The sequence below is a fragment of the Fukomys damarensis genome, unplaced genomic scaffold (genome assembly GCF_012274545.1).
Source record: "Fukomys damarensis isolate Sample0158 unplaced genomic scaffold, DMR_v1.0_HiC HiC_scaffold_5, whole genome shotgun sequence".
Lineage (NCBI taxonomy): Eukaryota > Metazoa > Chordata > Mammalia > Rodentia > Bathyergidae > Fukomys > Fukomys damarensis.
This window is the reverse complement of record NW_022900917.1, coordinates 40,229,226-40,246,607: the sequence shown is the minus strand read 5'-3', so window position 1 is coordinate 40,246,607 and position 17,382 is coordinate 40,229,226. Positions and strand designations below refer to the sequence as shown.

The window sequence follows — 17,382 nt, the reverse complement described above, 5'->3', positions numbered from 1 at the left end:
CTGTTCTTCTTGGTGGAAAAAAAAAAACTTAATGTGTTCATACATGATCTCAGTGACTTCTAGAAACTGCTTTTGTCACTGAAATACAGAGCAACCACAAACTAACGAGAATCAGACAGTTTTGTTCCTGTAGTAGCTGTTTCATGTCATTTACAAATTCAGACCATTGAAACTGTCAAAGTAATTTAGTGACAAAGTGGACAGTTTCAAATTCCAGTGTTCCTTCCTTCTAGGCAGTAGCATCATAAGCTCCAAAAATTAAAAAAAAAAATCTGACATTTATTTCCCACTGTAAATTTTATAATGTATGCATCTCATTACAATAGCTTAAATTGGTAGTTATCAATAAGTGTTTCTTGTCTCACTAGAACATCCCATGTTGTCCACTTAAAAGTAAATGTCTGTTAAAGTGCACCAATTTTACTCTCATTCTGTTCTTGCTGTCGCCTGAGAAAAAAGCAGCGTTAGTTTTACTTTTAGGGTTCAGTTTAGGTACACTACCTAAAAACCTGTAAGAACATTTTGGGTTATTTACCATCAATTAGAATTGTCTTTAAACAATTATTTATTGGCTCTAGTCAGAGAAAATTGAAAAATCTAATTCGTTACAAAGAAGTTCTATTTGACAGACTAAGTCCTCAAAAGTAAGGGTCTTATGCTTTAGTTTCTTGTCTTGACTGCTGACTTTGCTGACTTCGTGCACCTTTGGTGTTTCTCACGAGTTTCCTTTTGCCCATTAAGTTTATTGGTACATTTAAAGTAAACAATGCAGTTACATTCATCATGGGGATCTTGTACCTTTACATGATGTATCTTTGTCCTTTTTTCCCCATTCCCCTGCCCTCCCTTCGCCCCCTTCAACCTTCCCTATTTACAAAGACTGTGTTTCCATTTTTCCTTTTCTCACATTTTTTCTTTTCCCTTCTTTCCTTTCCCCTACCCTTCCCACTTCCCCTTCACTCATGAGTTTTCGTACAGCCAGGATCTGAGCCTACTGGATCTGCCACAGGAGCACAAATGACTGGAAGGTGGAGGCAATGCCCACTGCCTGTCCACCCAATGCAGAGATGAGAGGGCTGCCTCTCCAAGGGCAGGAAGTGCAATGATAACTAGCACAGCTGGGCCCTGACCATAGCATCAAAATCTGTCTGCTGTAGTTCTATCTCTGCTGACTGCTAGAGGGTGGTTTGAACACTACTGAACTTCAGTTTTCTCATCAAGAAAATGGGAATACTCTTCTCCCAACAAGCTCATTGTGTAAATCAAGTACAGTTCTAGAACTGAAAGCACATGCTTGTAATCCCAGCACTATGGGAGGCTGAGGCAGGACGATCACATGTTTGGGCAACTTAGGGACTTAGTATGACTCTTTCTCAAAAAAAAAAAAAAAAAAAAGGCTGGGATATAGCTTAGAGTGAGGGTCCTGGGTTTAATTCCTAGTATCGCCCAAACCAAGACATGACAAATAAGTGCAATCGCAGAAAACTTAATTGTTTGTAAGTTAGCAGCTGCTTAACACACACACACACACACACACACACACACACACACACGATGAGAGGAGACATAGTAGCCAGTGAAAAGAGAACACACAAACACACACCCACACACAAGAAGAGGTGACATAGTAGCCAGTGAAAAGAGAAATAGACTGGAATCAGAAGGTCTGGCTCTGATACTAGCTTGACCATGTATTTATTTTGCTTCCATGTGAACACTGTTGAATTTTGCTGAGCTTTATTTTCTTCACTTCTAGAGTAGAAGGATATTTGTATCTTGCATACTTAGTCAACTAAATTACTTATTAAATAAAAATATATGTAATTATTTAATCTTTGCATCAGGAATGAGGGATACAGATTTCAATAAAATAGTGGTGGCTTACAGCTTAGTGGAATGGGTAAAAAAACATCCCTTGGTAAATTGTAAAGTGTTATGCAGATGTATAATATTAAGAATATTGTTAGCATTATAAAATAAGATTTTAGATAATCTTTAAAAATCAGCCATTTATCTTGTCTGTTCCAAATGCTCCACATACAAGGATAATTCTCAGCAATTTCTGAATTGCTGTTCAGAGAATATACAAGGTTGCCTTTAAAAAACTGGATTAGTTTGGATTTTCATACTTAATTATATATGTGAAAATAACTAGCAGTGTGTTTCAAATGTTTAAGAATAAATTGATATGAGACCAAATCAAACTCTCCTAGTATGTAACTGAATACTGGGTATGATGAGGTCCTGAGAGATATCCCCTTTCTGTGTTTAAGCCATGGGAGTACCATGTGAAGAATTGCTTGTCGTTTTAGTAAATACAGTTGGTTTTATCCTGTCCTGATAGGCTGTCAGTGGTTACGATGCTAATTCTGGGGACATTGTGGTTGTCAGTAGTTTATAGCCATGAGGAATGGGGCAGTCATATCTGGTATGCATTTTATTTTAAATGGTTTTAATTTAATATTTAAAGTAAGGACTCAAGTTGTGGTAGATTTTTGGCTTTTTTCAAAATAATTCAAATTGTATTTATTTATAGTATTTTAAAAATATGTTCTGTTCTTCTGCTGACAACATACAAAGCTAGGTTCCTACTTCTAGCTATTCTTTTATGTGAAGTCTATAAATAAAGGACAAAAAATGTGCATTCGACAGGCAACTTCTCTTGTCAGTATCCCTTTTGATTCTCATTGATGTCATTGTAACCATAATAGAAACATATTCACCTTTGTATATGTATTGGGTGAAACAGCACAACCAGTGAAAGTCCTTTTAAAGGGGAAAATGCTAAAACTCAGGATCTGTGAAGTGAGGGGGATCACCTAAGCTATGAGCAGCTCAGGCACGGAAATGCAGGGACTGGGGGAAAGCTTTGGGTGACAGGTGGTTTGCCTGCCTATCATTCAGGTGTCTTTCACCAGGAAATGGCTTTGCCTTTGGTAAATGTAGCCCCTCCTCTCTGGCAGCCAAGGCTAATTCTCTAATTAGGATCTTGATGGGCTGTCAAAAGGAGAGAGTCAAATTGGGGAAGGCCTCCCTTTGGCACCAGCCCTACATGTGACGTGGATGGCATGGAGGCATGGCTGACATTTGCTTCCATGTGATGGCTGAATAGCCCTTACCCAAAATGCTCGTGGGCTGGGGATTTAGCTCAGTGGTGCCACCACCTGCCTCGTAAGTGCAAGGTCTGGGTTCCATCTCCAGTACCAAAAGAACAAAAACAAACCCAAAATGCCTAGGACCAAAAGTATTTTAATTTCAGTTTTTTTTTCAGATTTTGAAATATTGTATATACATAACAAAATATCTTGAGGATGGGACCCAAGTCTAAACATGAAATTCATTTTTTTCATATATACCATATACATATAGCCTGAAGATAATTTTATATAATATTTGAAATAACTTTGTTGCATGAAACAAAATTTTACAGCATGGAATTTTCCACTGCGGCATGATGATAGCCCACAAAAACTTTCAGACTTTGGATTTTTTGATTAAAGATTTCCACCTGTGCTGTGCTCAGCACTGCACTTCAAAGCACACTTATTCGACACTTTTCACATTAGTGATTACATCACTCACTCTATAAATCCTGAGTGGGGCTTCAGAAAGCAGTGCTGCATTTTGAATTGATCTCTTTCTCCTAAAGCTCATTTTCAGGTTATTCTGAGAATTAATGCTCATAAATTCAATAAAACTCTTGGTTGTTGAGAATCATTGGCCTGATACTGTCCTGTATAGTGGAAATGTCTCACAGTGGGGAACTTCAAAGGCAAATCTTATTCACAGAGGACAGAGAAATACCTCATAACGCAGTGAACATTTCTTTGTTAAAAAGTGACCTTGATACATGTCCTTAACCAAGTGGGGTCACAGAGATGAGAGTGCAGCATTTTTCTGACTAAAAATAGTGTCAGTTTTTTTTTCAAACCAAAGCTTATTTTCCTATCACCTTTCTACAAATTCTGTAATGAAATAATAGATCCAAGACCTAAGTGGACACCAGCTAATGTTCATCCAAGGGGACACCTGTGAAGGCATTTTGCTATTTTCTCTGTCAGGTTTTGGGTTAATTTACTGCTATATCCCCAGTACTTGAAAGTATGGAGTAATATGAGACATCTCTTATGGCTTAGTTCTAAAATGTCCTCATCTCATGTGTTCAGAGAGGTGGGGCTTTCGGGTATAGCACCAGGTATAGCACCAGGGGGTGCTAAACTTATTAGCAGATTAATTTATTGATGAGTTCATAGCTGCCTATGCAAACAGGAGATGGTGCATGCTGAGAAGATGTGGGTCACTGGGGGCATGACATGGAGGATGTATTCTTGCTGCCAGCTTCTCTTTTCTGTCTCTGCTTCCTGGTTGCCATGGGGAGAACAGCTTTTCTCTGCCATGCCCTTTCGCCGTGCTCTTCCACCATGCATCTCTGCCTTGGAGCCAGCCAGCTGCGGGTTAGCCTTCTGAATCCATGAGCCCAAACCAACCTCACTTCCTTTAAACTGCAGGTGTTGAGTTTTTAACCCAAGGATGGAAAAGTGACTAATAATAGGACCTGATTAGTATTTGTTAAATGGATGGATACATACATCTCATCAACTTGAATTTGCAGAGAGAAATAACAAAGTTACCCCATTTTACCTGAAATGAGTGATTTGCATTTTTGAGAACTCCTAACCTTAGTGTGATAATTGGCTCAGAATGCCTCTGATCTTTCCAAAAATACCCTGAGAGGTATTTCCTCATAGATAACACTTGTAAGCAAGTGATGATATTATGAAACCTTATAGAAACTCAGAGTTTGAGCTTTGTATGGAGGAGTTATTCCAATGTTGTTTTGAGGTTTAATTACTTGCTAAAGATGAAGACGGCATCAGGAATAGAGAGAACAACATGTTGGCAAAGGAAACAAAGCAGAATGAGTATGGCACTTGGAAGAGGATGAGGATGGGGAAGATGGGTGAGAAATTAGGCTAGTAATCTTGGCTAAAGAGCCTGTGGAAGATATGCTATAGGTCACGGATGGACTTCGATAGAATAGTTGTTAGAAGGACAGTGATATATTCAGATTTGGGATGATTTCTTTGTAATCTCTATGGGGGTATGAATCACAGGCAGGGGGCAGGTGGACTTCAGTTCCCAGTAAACAGGAACACACATGAGGGCCACACAGAACCATGGTAGTGCCCCACATAGAGGGCCGGAAGCTTGTCTGCTGCCATTAAAAGTGAGGGCCATAAATGACAGCGGGTCGTTATTTTGTGAGGCAGTGTTTGGTTTGAGGACTATAGAGGAGTGACTAAAATGGAAGAAAAAATAATTGTAGACTGTGTCAAATGAAGACAGAGGCACTGACTTCAAGTGGCTTACCGTTTAGCTGGGAGATGGGCTTGGAAGCCTCCTTACCAGATGCTGGTGGAAATAAGTGTAATAGTATGGAGGAATCTCGTTTCTGTGCTATCCCTTGTCTTGAATCAGAGGCTATTGCTAAGTGGATGGCAGAGATGCTTCAAGTTGAGCTGTGCAAGCACTGTGTAGCTTGATCCCAGTGAGGTGGCAAGAAATTGATGACAGTATTTAGCAAAATTCAAACAGCGGAAGGCACCCTGGCTAGGGCAGGCGGGCAGCAAGTGCTTACTGGCTATAGGGAGAATGTCATCTGGGGTGAGAGAATCTCTGCTTTGGAATCACCAAGACTTGGGTTCTTCATTCTGCTCTGAATCCTGTGATGGTGGAAATTCTGTTTAACAATTCTGGGCCTCAGTTTCTTTATTGGTAAAACAAAAGGCCTCAACTAGATAATTCTAAAGTAAATGTCATGGTTTATTAGTTTATAAGCTACAGGAAAAGTTCTTTGCCACATCCTGAAGAGGAAACTATGGGAGTTTTCAAGTAAATAAGGGAATTCTTGGCTTTCAGTTCAGTAGGAACATTGATGCATGTATGAAAAAAATCAAGATGAGGAGGAATAGATCCTCACTGCATGAATCCTTGATCTCAGCAGCTTACAGAGAGCTTAACAGAGGAAAGCCAGTCCATCCCTATCTCTGTGAAGGTATTTTGCCCTTACAGCTGTCAAGATGGCATCCTCTCTAACTGCAGAAGAAAAGTTACCAGATCAAATCTCTACATTTCGGATTTTATTCAAACAAATTCCACAGGAAGAATGTTGCTCTTAGTAGACACATTCTAGAGAACCTAGAGAGTTTGGGATGACATATCCTAGAGTTGTTAGGTGGATGACTTGAAATGAGCAGTCTAATCTCAGATAAAAGTATGGAATGGCTGTGCCCTTTTTGACATGAGAATTGCCAGGCCTTTCAGGCTTAATAATGAACATAAAGGTCACACCTAGGAAAGAGTTAAATGCCTGAGAGGGCCCAGGATTTAGCTCAGGGGTTCTCCCATCTCGTAAGTGGAAGGTCCTGAGTTCGATCCCCATACCCCACCCAAGAAATCTGAGAATAATTAGTGAAAAGCAGAGACAGTAGAGACCAGAATTTATGAGGGGTATCCCCAAAACCCAAGCTCTAGGAAGGACAAATGTCCAGAGAGGTATACAGTGATGGCAGGTAGCTCACCAATAGATGAGGATGTCAATGAGACCATTACACCTAAGAGAGTAGGTTTCTTAAATAGGCCTCCAACTAGAGTCACTATGAAATATAGAAAGTGAAAGACACATTTAAATCAGGGGAATCAGGGCTAGGGATTTAGCTCAGTGGTGTTGCTGCCTGCTTCACAAGCACAAGGTCTGGAGTTTGATCCCCAGTACCATAAATCAGGGGAATCAGACTCTGAACATTAACCAGGTTATTTTTCAGGGACTCAGGGCCATCCCAAACAGCATCTAGCTCTGTGGTAAGAAAAATCTGATTTATTTCTCTGTGCCTCAAAAGTTTTGGGATGGAAAACAGAAATTTATAAGAAAACTATGAAGGCAGACAATATTATGTGCCTTACGCCCTACAAAAGACATCCTCTTCTATGTTAACTCATCTTTGAGTTTTTACTAAAGGGGTACATTTAGGAAGATTTAGGAAGATGCTAAGAAGGTTCACTGGAAATCCTGCTTAAAAGAATGAGCCATATTGGTGATAACAGGTTGGATAAGGACTCTGAGCTAGTCAATAGTGTGGGAGATGGGGTGTTGGTAGGAAGAGCAAGAAAACCTAAGATACAGGGTTCATAGACAGTTATGGGTGTGGGAAATGGCCTACTGTCAAGAGGCTACATTATAATCTTATCTCAGCCACTGCCAGCTGTGTGATCTTCAGCAACCCCCATCTTCCTCCTGAACTTGCTTCCTTAACTTTAGGCTGTGGTGGGACCACTGTTGCTCATCTTTTTGGGTTGTAGTCTGCAAAGCAAGTTAAATGACAGGTAGTCAATTCCCAATAAATAGTGCTTAGATTTGAATTTAAATGGGGGACTGAGTAGATGGAGTAGCAGTGGAGAGAAGAGTAATTCCTGTCTTTCTCATGGTGACCCTGGCTCACTCCAGCGACTCCTGCCTGTTAAAATATCCCATTCCAGTATCCAAGCAGCTTGAAGTTACTTCAGCCAGGTAAATTCTTAACTTGGACTTACTTAAACGATGAAGCAAGTATTTTGCTATTCCTATTGAGACAAATTATATCCCACAGAAGGCAAAAAAGATAAGCTTTCTCAACATTTTAATTTTGTGTGTGATGGAAAAAGAGTTTGGTTAATATAGCTCAGCAAGTGTTGGCTAAGCATGGGGAGCAGTGTGGCACAGTAAAAAGTGTCATGTCTCAGAGGAAAAAGACCTGGGTTAGAATCGAGCCCAGTCTATGACTTCTAGATGGATAAAGTTAGCAAGGTATTTAGTGTTTCTGAATTTTATCTTCTCCATTTCCAAAAGGGAAATCATTCCCCACCTTCCTGGACTGTGAGGATTGCAGAAAAATAACTCTGGTGGTGCCAAGCAGCAGGTAAAAAATGTTTTCTGAATTTCACTTCAATACCTGGCATTTGCTCTGAATAAGGCCAAGGGAAAGCTACTCCACCACTAGACCTAAGTGCTTGCACCTCTACATGGTTTGTTGACCTAAGGCCTCTCAAAAAAGCTGCTGCTGAGCCCTTACAAGTTTATGTGATGTGGTTCCTTTGTATTTAAATACTTCACCTTCCCCCAAGTCTTTGCTGGATTGGGAAAAAGGTTTGCAAAGCCACTTCATCAGCTTCTCTATGCAATATAGGATGCTGTGGGTCTATCTCTTTCCTATTTCTGCATTACAGGGTCAAGACAGCTCCTCCCCTTCCTACTGTCTTGTGTTTGGAGCCTTTGAGCAGGGAATGGGGGTCTCTTTCTAAGCCAAAGTGAATAAGATCAAGACAAGAAGCAGCTGGGAAACAGCATCATTTCATGGGCACTGACTTTATTGTGAAGCCATGGGGACTGCAAAAGAGGGGGATTTTTTTTTCTTTTTTGGTCTGTAATAGTCTCCCCTAGAGAGATGGCAAGAGAGAAAGGAAAAAAAAAAAATCAAACAATCAGTCTGTGCTCTTGCCCCGGGCTCCGTAATTTGCCTTTTACTTTCTGCATTTTCATATTTGAGTCTGAAAAGCAGAGAACCAAAACAATCAGCAACAGATGTCCTTGTGAATCTGCACGGTACATGAATTCAGTTAGCATGCAAATTGTCATCCCAGGGTGATTCCAGGGGACTGCTGAAAAAACAGCAGGCCTGCTCTACAAAATAGATAAATGGCATGATTAAAATGTCTGGATCCAATCATATGTTTAATTAGAATTCCTTTTTTATCTCAACTACAATGACTGGTAGCTATTATGACACAATATTGAAAATGCATATGACGCATAGTGGCACTTGGAAGGCTGATAGGTGGTCTGTGTTTGATCAAAATGATCAAAGCTCCTCGACATGGAGAGCCCCCTCTCCTTCTCCCTCGTCTGATCCACTTAGACGAGCAAAATATGATTTATAGAAGACAGTTTATGTGACTTTCATGCCCCAAGAGCAGAAGCATAATTTTTGCGCTGCCATTTCCCCCAGAAACATGGGAGCTCAACAGTGCTTATGAACACACAGTGACTAACTTGGCTCACGGCTGTCCACAAGGCATTGCTCGTGCTTCAGCTCTGGTTTGCTTTTGTAGGTTCAAACACTTTTTATTTTTATTATTAGTTTAATTATAAAAAGATGAAAAAAATCTTAGCACCGAGTGCTGAAACTCTTATTTCATTTCATTCTTCTATCCAGATTATATTCTTGAGATTTTGCATGAAATTAAAAGTGAACCTCTCTTTTGATGATGCATTTTACTCCTTGGTTTATACAAAGACTAGATTTCACTATGTAAATTGTGGACCTGGTATCAGCTTGAGCTGCTATTTTGCCCATTATACGAAAGGATTTATGTTGGAATTATTTTTTCAAAAAAACTCTTGAAAGCAAAAAAGTAGAGACCATAAAACAAATTTGGTCAGCATACTTCTGCATAAGAGATTAAAAATATATGACTAGTATTACAAGGAAAAATCTCAAGTTTCCCAACAACTTGCTTAAATATCCACTGTTGGTTTGGACTAAAATTTACTAGATAAAAAGTCTTTTACACATGTCACAGCTAGATAGCAGTATATTTTTTACATTTTGAGGGCTTTGGTTAGAACTTCATATAAAAATTGGGGTGTGACTTATTTTATATATACTTTTTTCTTTTCTTTTTTTTTGTTTTTGGAGACAGGGTCTCACTATGTAGTTGACAGTGACCTGGAACTTACTATGTAGCCCAGGCTGGTCTTGAAGTCACAGCGATCCTCCTGCCTCAGCTTCCCGAGTACTGGGATTACAGGCACATGCCACCATGCCCGGTTATACTTGCTTTTCTACTATAAAGGTGTTCTTCCCTCCCACACTATCCTTTTATGTTGGTTATTGCTTAAAGAAAACAAAAGTACTTGGAATCAAGTATTAACTGCCTTCCTACCCTTTGCTCAGCATCTGTAGGTTGGGTAGGTTCTACTGACTTGGTAAGGCTTGCATTCTGCCCCCAAGAATTTTTACAGTGGTGTTCAAATGCTATAGTGAATTATGTCCAAGAAAGAATCAAAGATAAAGAGATGAGTGGAAAGATAGGGGAATTGGAAAGGAGGGAGGGAAATTGTGTAGGTGGGAGAGTAGTCAGAAAGAAAAGGTCAGAATCCCCGAAACTTTTATCAGCCTGTCTAACTACTACATGTTCCCAAACAGGAAGATAGGAATGGCAGGAAGGGGGGAATACCAGGAAAAAGTGGAGTTTCCTGTCTTAAACTCCAAATTCTTTGCTCAATTTTGGCTAGGATAAGCTGAGGCAGACCCTAGTTTAGTAACAAACACTGGGTAAGTGACAAATACTGCTTTTATATCTGTAATACCTAAAATAGTACTGAGAGTCCTATTGTAATTAAGCCCTTTAGATCCTATGCCAACTTGATACTTAATAGGTGTTTTTCTTATTTACTACTCACAAAACTTCCCTTTGACATTAGTACCATTTTTTCCAGGTTTTAGGTAATGAAAGTGAAGCACAGAAAGGCTAAGCAGTTTAACCCTGATTAGGGCTCAAATAGTAAACATTCAGAACCTGGGTGTTTAGCTACTATACTGAGCTAAGCATACACTGCCAATGAAAGACAAACTTAAAGATTTAAAAATTTATCAGGAGGAAAAGATGATGCTTACCCCAATACAATTCACTATATTCCTACTAGTGAAACTCCACCCCCTCACAATATTCACTTTTTTATAGTACTGTAGTTTTCGTTTGTGTCCAAGCCTATTTTTATTTTTGGGAGAGATGGAGATAGGAGTGTCTTTGTCATGGTGTACTGTTAACAATGGTAGGAAGGTTGCAGTTTGAAGTAATGCAGTGGAACTTCAGCTGGTCTTTAGAAAATGAGGAAAAGCTGGATAAGTAGTGAGGAGAAGGGGTGTGCTATGGCTTTTGGGGTGTATTCCCAATGTTCATGTGTTGGAATCTTAATTGCCATTGCTGCATTGGTGAGAGGTGAAATGTTTTGAGGTGATTGGCAAGACACCCCTGCATAGCCTTGGTGCTGCGCGGGAGTTGAACATAGTCTGGTCCCACTCTGTTCTCTGATACTTATATTCTTATTCCTTCAAGATGTTTAAGGAAGTATAGCACTTGGAGAAGTTGCATAATTTTGCCCTGCAGGAAGAAATTGCCAAATTAATTTCTCTCATCATTAAAATGTTCTATTCCAACCAAGAAATTTTCCTTCAGGACTTAATCTGCAATTCTTCTGATGCCTTGAACAAGCTTTCCTGTAAGAGCCAGACAGACCCTTCGATGTTAGATGGAAGTAAAGAGACAAAAATTGGCATCATTCTCAACATTCAGGAACACACCTTGACTCTGGTGGACATAGGCATTGGCATGACCAAAGTTGATCTCATAAATAGCTTCAGGATCATTGCTAAGACTGGTAAAAAAAACATTTATAGTGGCTCTTCAGGAAGTTATCTCCATGATATCTTCCTATAGATATCTCCATGATTGAGCAAGTTGGTGTTGGTTTTTATTCTGCCTATCTGGTGGCAGAGAAAGTGGTTGTGACCATAAAGTATCACAAAGATGAACAGTATGCCTAGGAATCTTCTGCAAGGGGTTCCTTCACTGTATGTATTGACTTTGGTGAACCCATCGGCTGATCTACCAACGTGATCTTCTATCTGAAAGAAGACCAGACAAAGTATATAGAGGAGAGGTGGTCAAATAATTGGTGAAGAAGCACTCATAATTCATAGGCTCTCATTACTCTTTATTTGGAGAAAGAGCAAGACAAGGAAAAGAGTAATGACAAGTCAGAAGAAGAGAAATTGAGAAGGAAGATAATGACGATGAATTGAAGCCCCAAATTGAAGTGTTGGCTTAGATGAAGAGGACAGTAGGAGTAAAAATAAGAAAGAGAAAAACCAAGAAAGCTAAAAATATTCATCAGAACTGAAAGTGATCAGGGTCATTTAGACCAGAAACAATCCCCAGAAGGGAAACAGAGACTTCTATAGGAGCTTCACCAATAACTGGAAAATCCACTGACAGTCAAGCACTTCTCTGTACAAAATCAGTTGAAATTCAAGGTCATTCATCTCTTGGTCACCTCCCTTTGGACTCTCTGAAAATAAAACAGTCAGGTCTATGTTTATCACAGACAGCTGCGACGAGTTGAAACCAGAGTATCTCAACTTTATCCAAGGTGTGGTTGACTCTGAGGACCCTTTCCTGAGAAGTCCTAAGGCAGAACAAAGTCTTAAAAGTCAGATAAAAAATATGATTATGAAGTGGCTTGAGCTCTTAGCTGATAAGAAACAAAGATAACTAAGATAAATTCTATGAGGCATTCTGTAAAAATCAAGAGTTTGGAATTTATGTGGTCTCCCTAGCTAGTGATGAGATGCATGTGATTGATCACACCTCCCATCTGGAGATGAGTCTTCCAACAGAGTAAGCCTCTCACATGAAGGAGACGCAGTGCATCAGTCCCATCACTGGTAGAAGCAGAGGGCAGATGGCTAACTCTACTTTCGTGGACATATGTGGAAGCAAGGCTTTGAGGTTGAACCACTGAACCTATTGACCAGACTTTGTGCAGCAGCTCAAGGAGTTTGGGAAGAGCTTAGTTTCTGTTACCAGGAAGGCCTGGAGCTCCCTGAGGATTAGGAGAGCAAGAAAACAGAGGAGGAGAAAAGGCAAATTTCAGACCTTCTGCAATTCATGAAAAAACTTTGGCTAAGAAGGATGAGATGGTGGGAGTATCCACTGGGTTTATGTCTTCACCTTCTACACTGTGTTTACCACTTAAGGCTAGAGAGTAAAAGTACAGTAGATTGTGGAAGCCCAAGCACTTCAAGACAACGCTGAACACCCCCTTGTGGAGACACTGGCAAAAGGCTGAGGTGGACAAAATCAACAAAGCTAGCCAGGACCTAGAAGTGCAGCTGTTTCAAAAGATGCTGCCCTCTTTTGACTTCTTCCTTGAGGTTCCCAGACCTACTGCAATCATTACTTGCCACAAGATAAAGTTAGGCCTGTGCATTAATGGAGATGTGTGACAGCAGAGGAGGCTGGTGCTGCTGTTCCTGGTGAGGTCTCCATCTTGACGAGGATCATGATGTATTTTACATGGAAGAAGTAGATTAGGAATTTCTAATTGGAAACCTCAGGTCTCTTTGTAGTGTCCCCGAGACTCCACAACAACCTTGAATAAGCCTTGTCTCATCTGGCTCCCTCTGCTTATGTCTTGTGTTTTTGATTTTTCTTCTGTTCTTGCATCTAAAGCGGAAACCAAGCACAAGTCCCATCCCTTCCTGATATGATGATGGATAAGATACTGTATATTGTGTTTTTTGCCTCTTTTTGTTGTTCTTCTGAAACTAAATTAAACAAAATAAAAAGGTGCAGTTAAAAATGTGGCTGGGTCATGAGGGCTCTGCTCTTATGAGTGGGTTATTGCTACTAGTCAGTTTGTTACACAATCAATTTGGGCTCTCTCTTCTTTTCTGTCATCCTCTCTTTGACCTTCCTCTGTGGACTGACACAGCAGGAAGGTGCTCACCAGGTTCTAACACCTTGATATTGGACTTCCCAATCTCCAAAACTGGAAAGTAGATCCTTCTCCCTATCTGGTCCTTTTTGCTACAGCAGCAGAAAGCAGATCAATCCAGAGGCATATTCAACTTGTATAGAAAGAGTGTCTAGAGAATGGAAGAAGAAGAATGAATGAAGTTGAAGGGACAAGATGGGGTGTCTTTGGACTCGAAGGAGGTGATCCTAGCAGGGATGGATGGCTTGGTACAGGAGGAAAATTTTGCGGGAACTTAAATAAGATTCCTTTAACTCCGTGGGTAGCGTGCACTCTCCCTCATTGTGAGCTGATAGGAATTTGAAAGGAGCTGGGTGTGTGGCCCAAGGCTCTCAGATAATTCCACAGCAGCAGAAGATGCTGGAATTGCTGGGGGCAAAGGGGAATTTTTGAATGTTCACAGGTTGTTGACAAACTTGATCTGGTTTCCCAAGGAGCTAGCAGAGTTATTATTAGGCAGAAGCAGATCATAAAGGAGACTTCAAAGAAGACAGGCAGCAAAATTCTTTGGCAAAAGGCAGCAGAATGTCATATCTGCCATAGTTACATAAGTGTATTAAAGAATACCAGCTATAGAAGAGCAATGGGAAAGGTCATTAAATGTTACTGCTTTAGGGATTGCAGAACTACCTGTGTGTGAAATAGGTATATGAATATGTGAAATGTGAATATGTGAAAAGATAACGAGCTCAGGACTCCACAGAGCAGCCTCTCTGTGCAGTGATTCTATGTATTCTCCAAACCAAAGTATTTCATGGTAAAATATGTTAGCAGTGTTTTATACTTTGTAAGGACTGTTCCTTTGTGTGTAGCCAAATATGAGTTACCCCACCATTAGTCAGAGCAGTTGTGCATGGGTCTCCTGGTCTACATAAATCTGTTCCAGGCTCCCTCTTTCCTCTCCCACATGCCTACACACTTGCTCTGTTCTTTCTCCTGCCACGGAAATGTTGTGAATTTGTGCTGTGTGTCATTCTGTGGCTCTATGAGAACCAATATTTGAGTCAAGCTTCCAGCATAAAGAGAAAAGCATTCTTTTTCATCTTGGGGTTCATCTAGAGCTTTCTCCAAAGGAAGCTTGAATATCTTCCTCGTAGAAATAGTTTGTGAAGCATTTAATTTAGTTCATATTTTTAAACTCTAACACCTTGTCATATACTTGTATTGATTTTCTGGGCTGCCATGACAAATTACTACAAATGGGGTGTTTTACAACAATAGAAATGTACTGTCTCACAGTTTTGGAGGCCAGAAGTCTAAAATCAAGGTATTGGCAAGGCTACACTCTCTCCAAAGGCTCTAGGGGAAAATCCTTTCTTACCTCTTCCAGCTTCTGCTGGCTCCAGGCCTTCCTTGACTGTGTCTGAATAACTTCAGTTTTCTCCCTTATCTTCCTATGGTCTTCTCTTTCTCTTACTTCTCCCCTCTTCTTTCCTTGCCTCTTGTAAGGACAAAGAATTGTCTTGAATTTTGGGTCCACCCAGATAATCCAGGATGATCTCACTTCAAGGTCCCTAAATAATTTCCACCCGCAAAGACACATTGAGGCCATATGCTTAAGTGAAATTAATAAGTCACACATGTGGAAATAGTTTCTCTGGTGTGAAAAACTAAAAGTGTAAATAAGGATCAAAATGTATAATTGATATTGTACAATAGGAAGCAAAGGTTTAAAAGAGTAGAGGGAAGTTGGAGGGGTAGGGGAAAGGTAAAAATGGGAAAGAAAAAATATGTGAAAAGGAAAAACATGGAAACGATGTCTTTGTAAACAGGGAAGGGTGGAGGGGTGAAGGGAGGGCTGGGGAATGGGGAATAATAAGAACCAAGATAAGTCATGTAAAGGTACAAGATGCCAATGATGAATGTAACTGTACTGTATACCTAAAATGCACCAATGAACTTAATATACATTAAAAAAATCAGATGACATTCTCAGATCCTAGGGGCTAGGACATAGACATATCTTTTGTGTGACCACACTTTAATCCACTATAGGCATACTCCTCCCATAGAATGCCTTTTGAAATCATTACACTCAAAAGCTGTAAGATATATCAAGTGGCTGAAAGTACTGTCCTTGTAATTTTTAAGTTGTAGAATGATTCAAGAACAATTCCAGTCAGTGATTAGGAAAGATATTTTCACTTCTCTACACTTTAAAACTATGGGAGTGAGACCTGGGCCTACTTACCTGCAAGTGTCTTCTCTTTCTGAATCTCAGTTTCTTCTTTTGTCTGGAGTCAATCACTTCAGACAGTTGGGGCTCTAACATTAGCTGACCTGCTCCGTGCACTGAGAAGTGGTATGAAACATAAGGCAGAGGGGTATGATGCTGTGAGGACATAAGCATTGCAAAGTGATTTGCTTCGTGGTGGGGTAACTACTAAGATGTTTTAGTTTATGAAACTGTCTTGGTTCATAGCGCACCATGTGAATCAAACATCTTAATATGAAGCAACAGTGTCAGCAGGACTTCTTCCTAAACAAAATACGTAGACATGTACTATGTCAAAAAACATCTAAAGATAAGATATTACAAAACAAAACGACTATTTCCTTTGCAGTCCTTGGATAGTAGCCTCAGAAAATAGCTTTATATAGAGAAATTGTCTTGATTATCTGTATGATTTCTCTCATTAGGTCCGTATAGTTAAAAGTAACAAAGAAAAGCCAGCAATAAGTAAAGGCCAGAAGACTTAGGAGAGGTGGCTTCATTGGATAAACACATGTAACTGCAAGTTTCTTATCACTGCAAAATCATATACCAGAGAAATTTTTATGCATATAGATTATCTTTAAATTAAAGTATTAAGACAGGACTTTCAAAGCCATTTTTCATGTTGCCTTATTAGCTGTTAAAAGAACTGAAAACTTTTGAGTCACTATTTCATCTCACAAATGTTGTGTTCTTTGTAGAGAGGAACTGTCTGTTAAAGTAATATTTGACATCTACTGAATCAAAAATACTTTACAATGAAAGGCTGACATCTGTTTACTATATAAAAAGGGGTACTGTGTATTTTTACTAGAAGAATTTTCCTTTAATAAAGCAGCCAAAAGTCATCTACACACACCAAACTGATTTACAGCCAAGACCCATTGAATACCAACCCAGCATCATGGATAGTTAACAATTCATTTTTTTCGAGTATTACCTGGATTTTGGAACTGAATTTGTATAGAAAACATTTTTTTTAGTTTATTAGTACATTTTAGGTACATAGTACAATTACATTCATCATTGGGATCTTGTACCTTTACATGACAGGTCTTAGGTCTCATTTTTTCTCCTTATCCATTGTTTTAGAAAAAATGATGTAATACTTATAAAAAGACCTGGGTTAATTATTAATTTGGTGAACTTCAGTCTTTTCAGTATCCCCAACTTTGATTTCATTATATTGGCAATTGATCTTTCTTATTTAAGAAGATCAAACTTCAACTGAGGTCTTAGGGTATTTTTTCAATCAGCTCAAGCGGTAGCAAAGAGTCTGTATGTTTGTCCAGTTTCACCTGAGATCTGTTTAAACTACTGCTATTAGGAGGAGATCAGACAGAAGGCAGTCAGCTGGGTGGAGAGTTTAAATCTGTGTGTAATCTCATACAGGTGCTGCTTCCTGTGTTCTGGAAAATCCCTCATCACAAAACAGTCCAACTGAGCCACACCTGGATTTAAGCAGAACATCTGGACCTACTCTTTCTTATTCACTCATGTTCTTCAAATCTTCTCTAAACAAATGGTGCTTTTG

At 39.6% G+C, this 17,382-nt stretch overlaps 1 pseudogene; it reads left to right on the top strand.

The window, feature by feature from the left end:
* The first annotated feature begins 6,565 nt into the window (after positions 1–6,565).
* On the top strand, positions 6,566–12,499 carry LOC104851725 (annotated as a pseudogene).
* Positions 12,500–17,382: the final 4,883 nt, after the last annotated feature.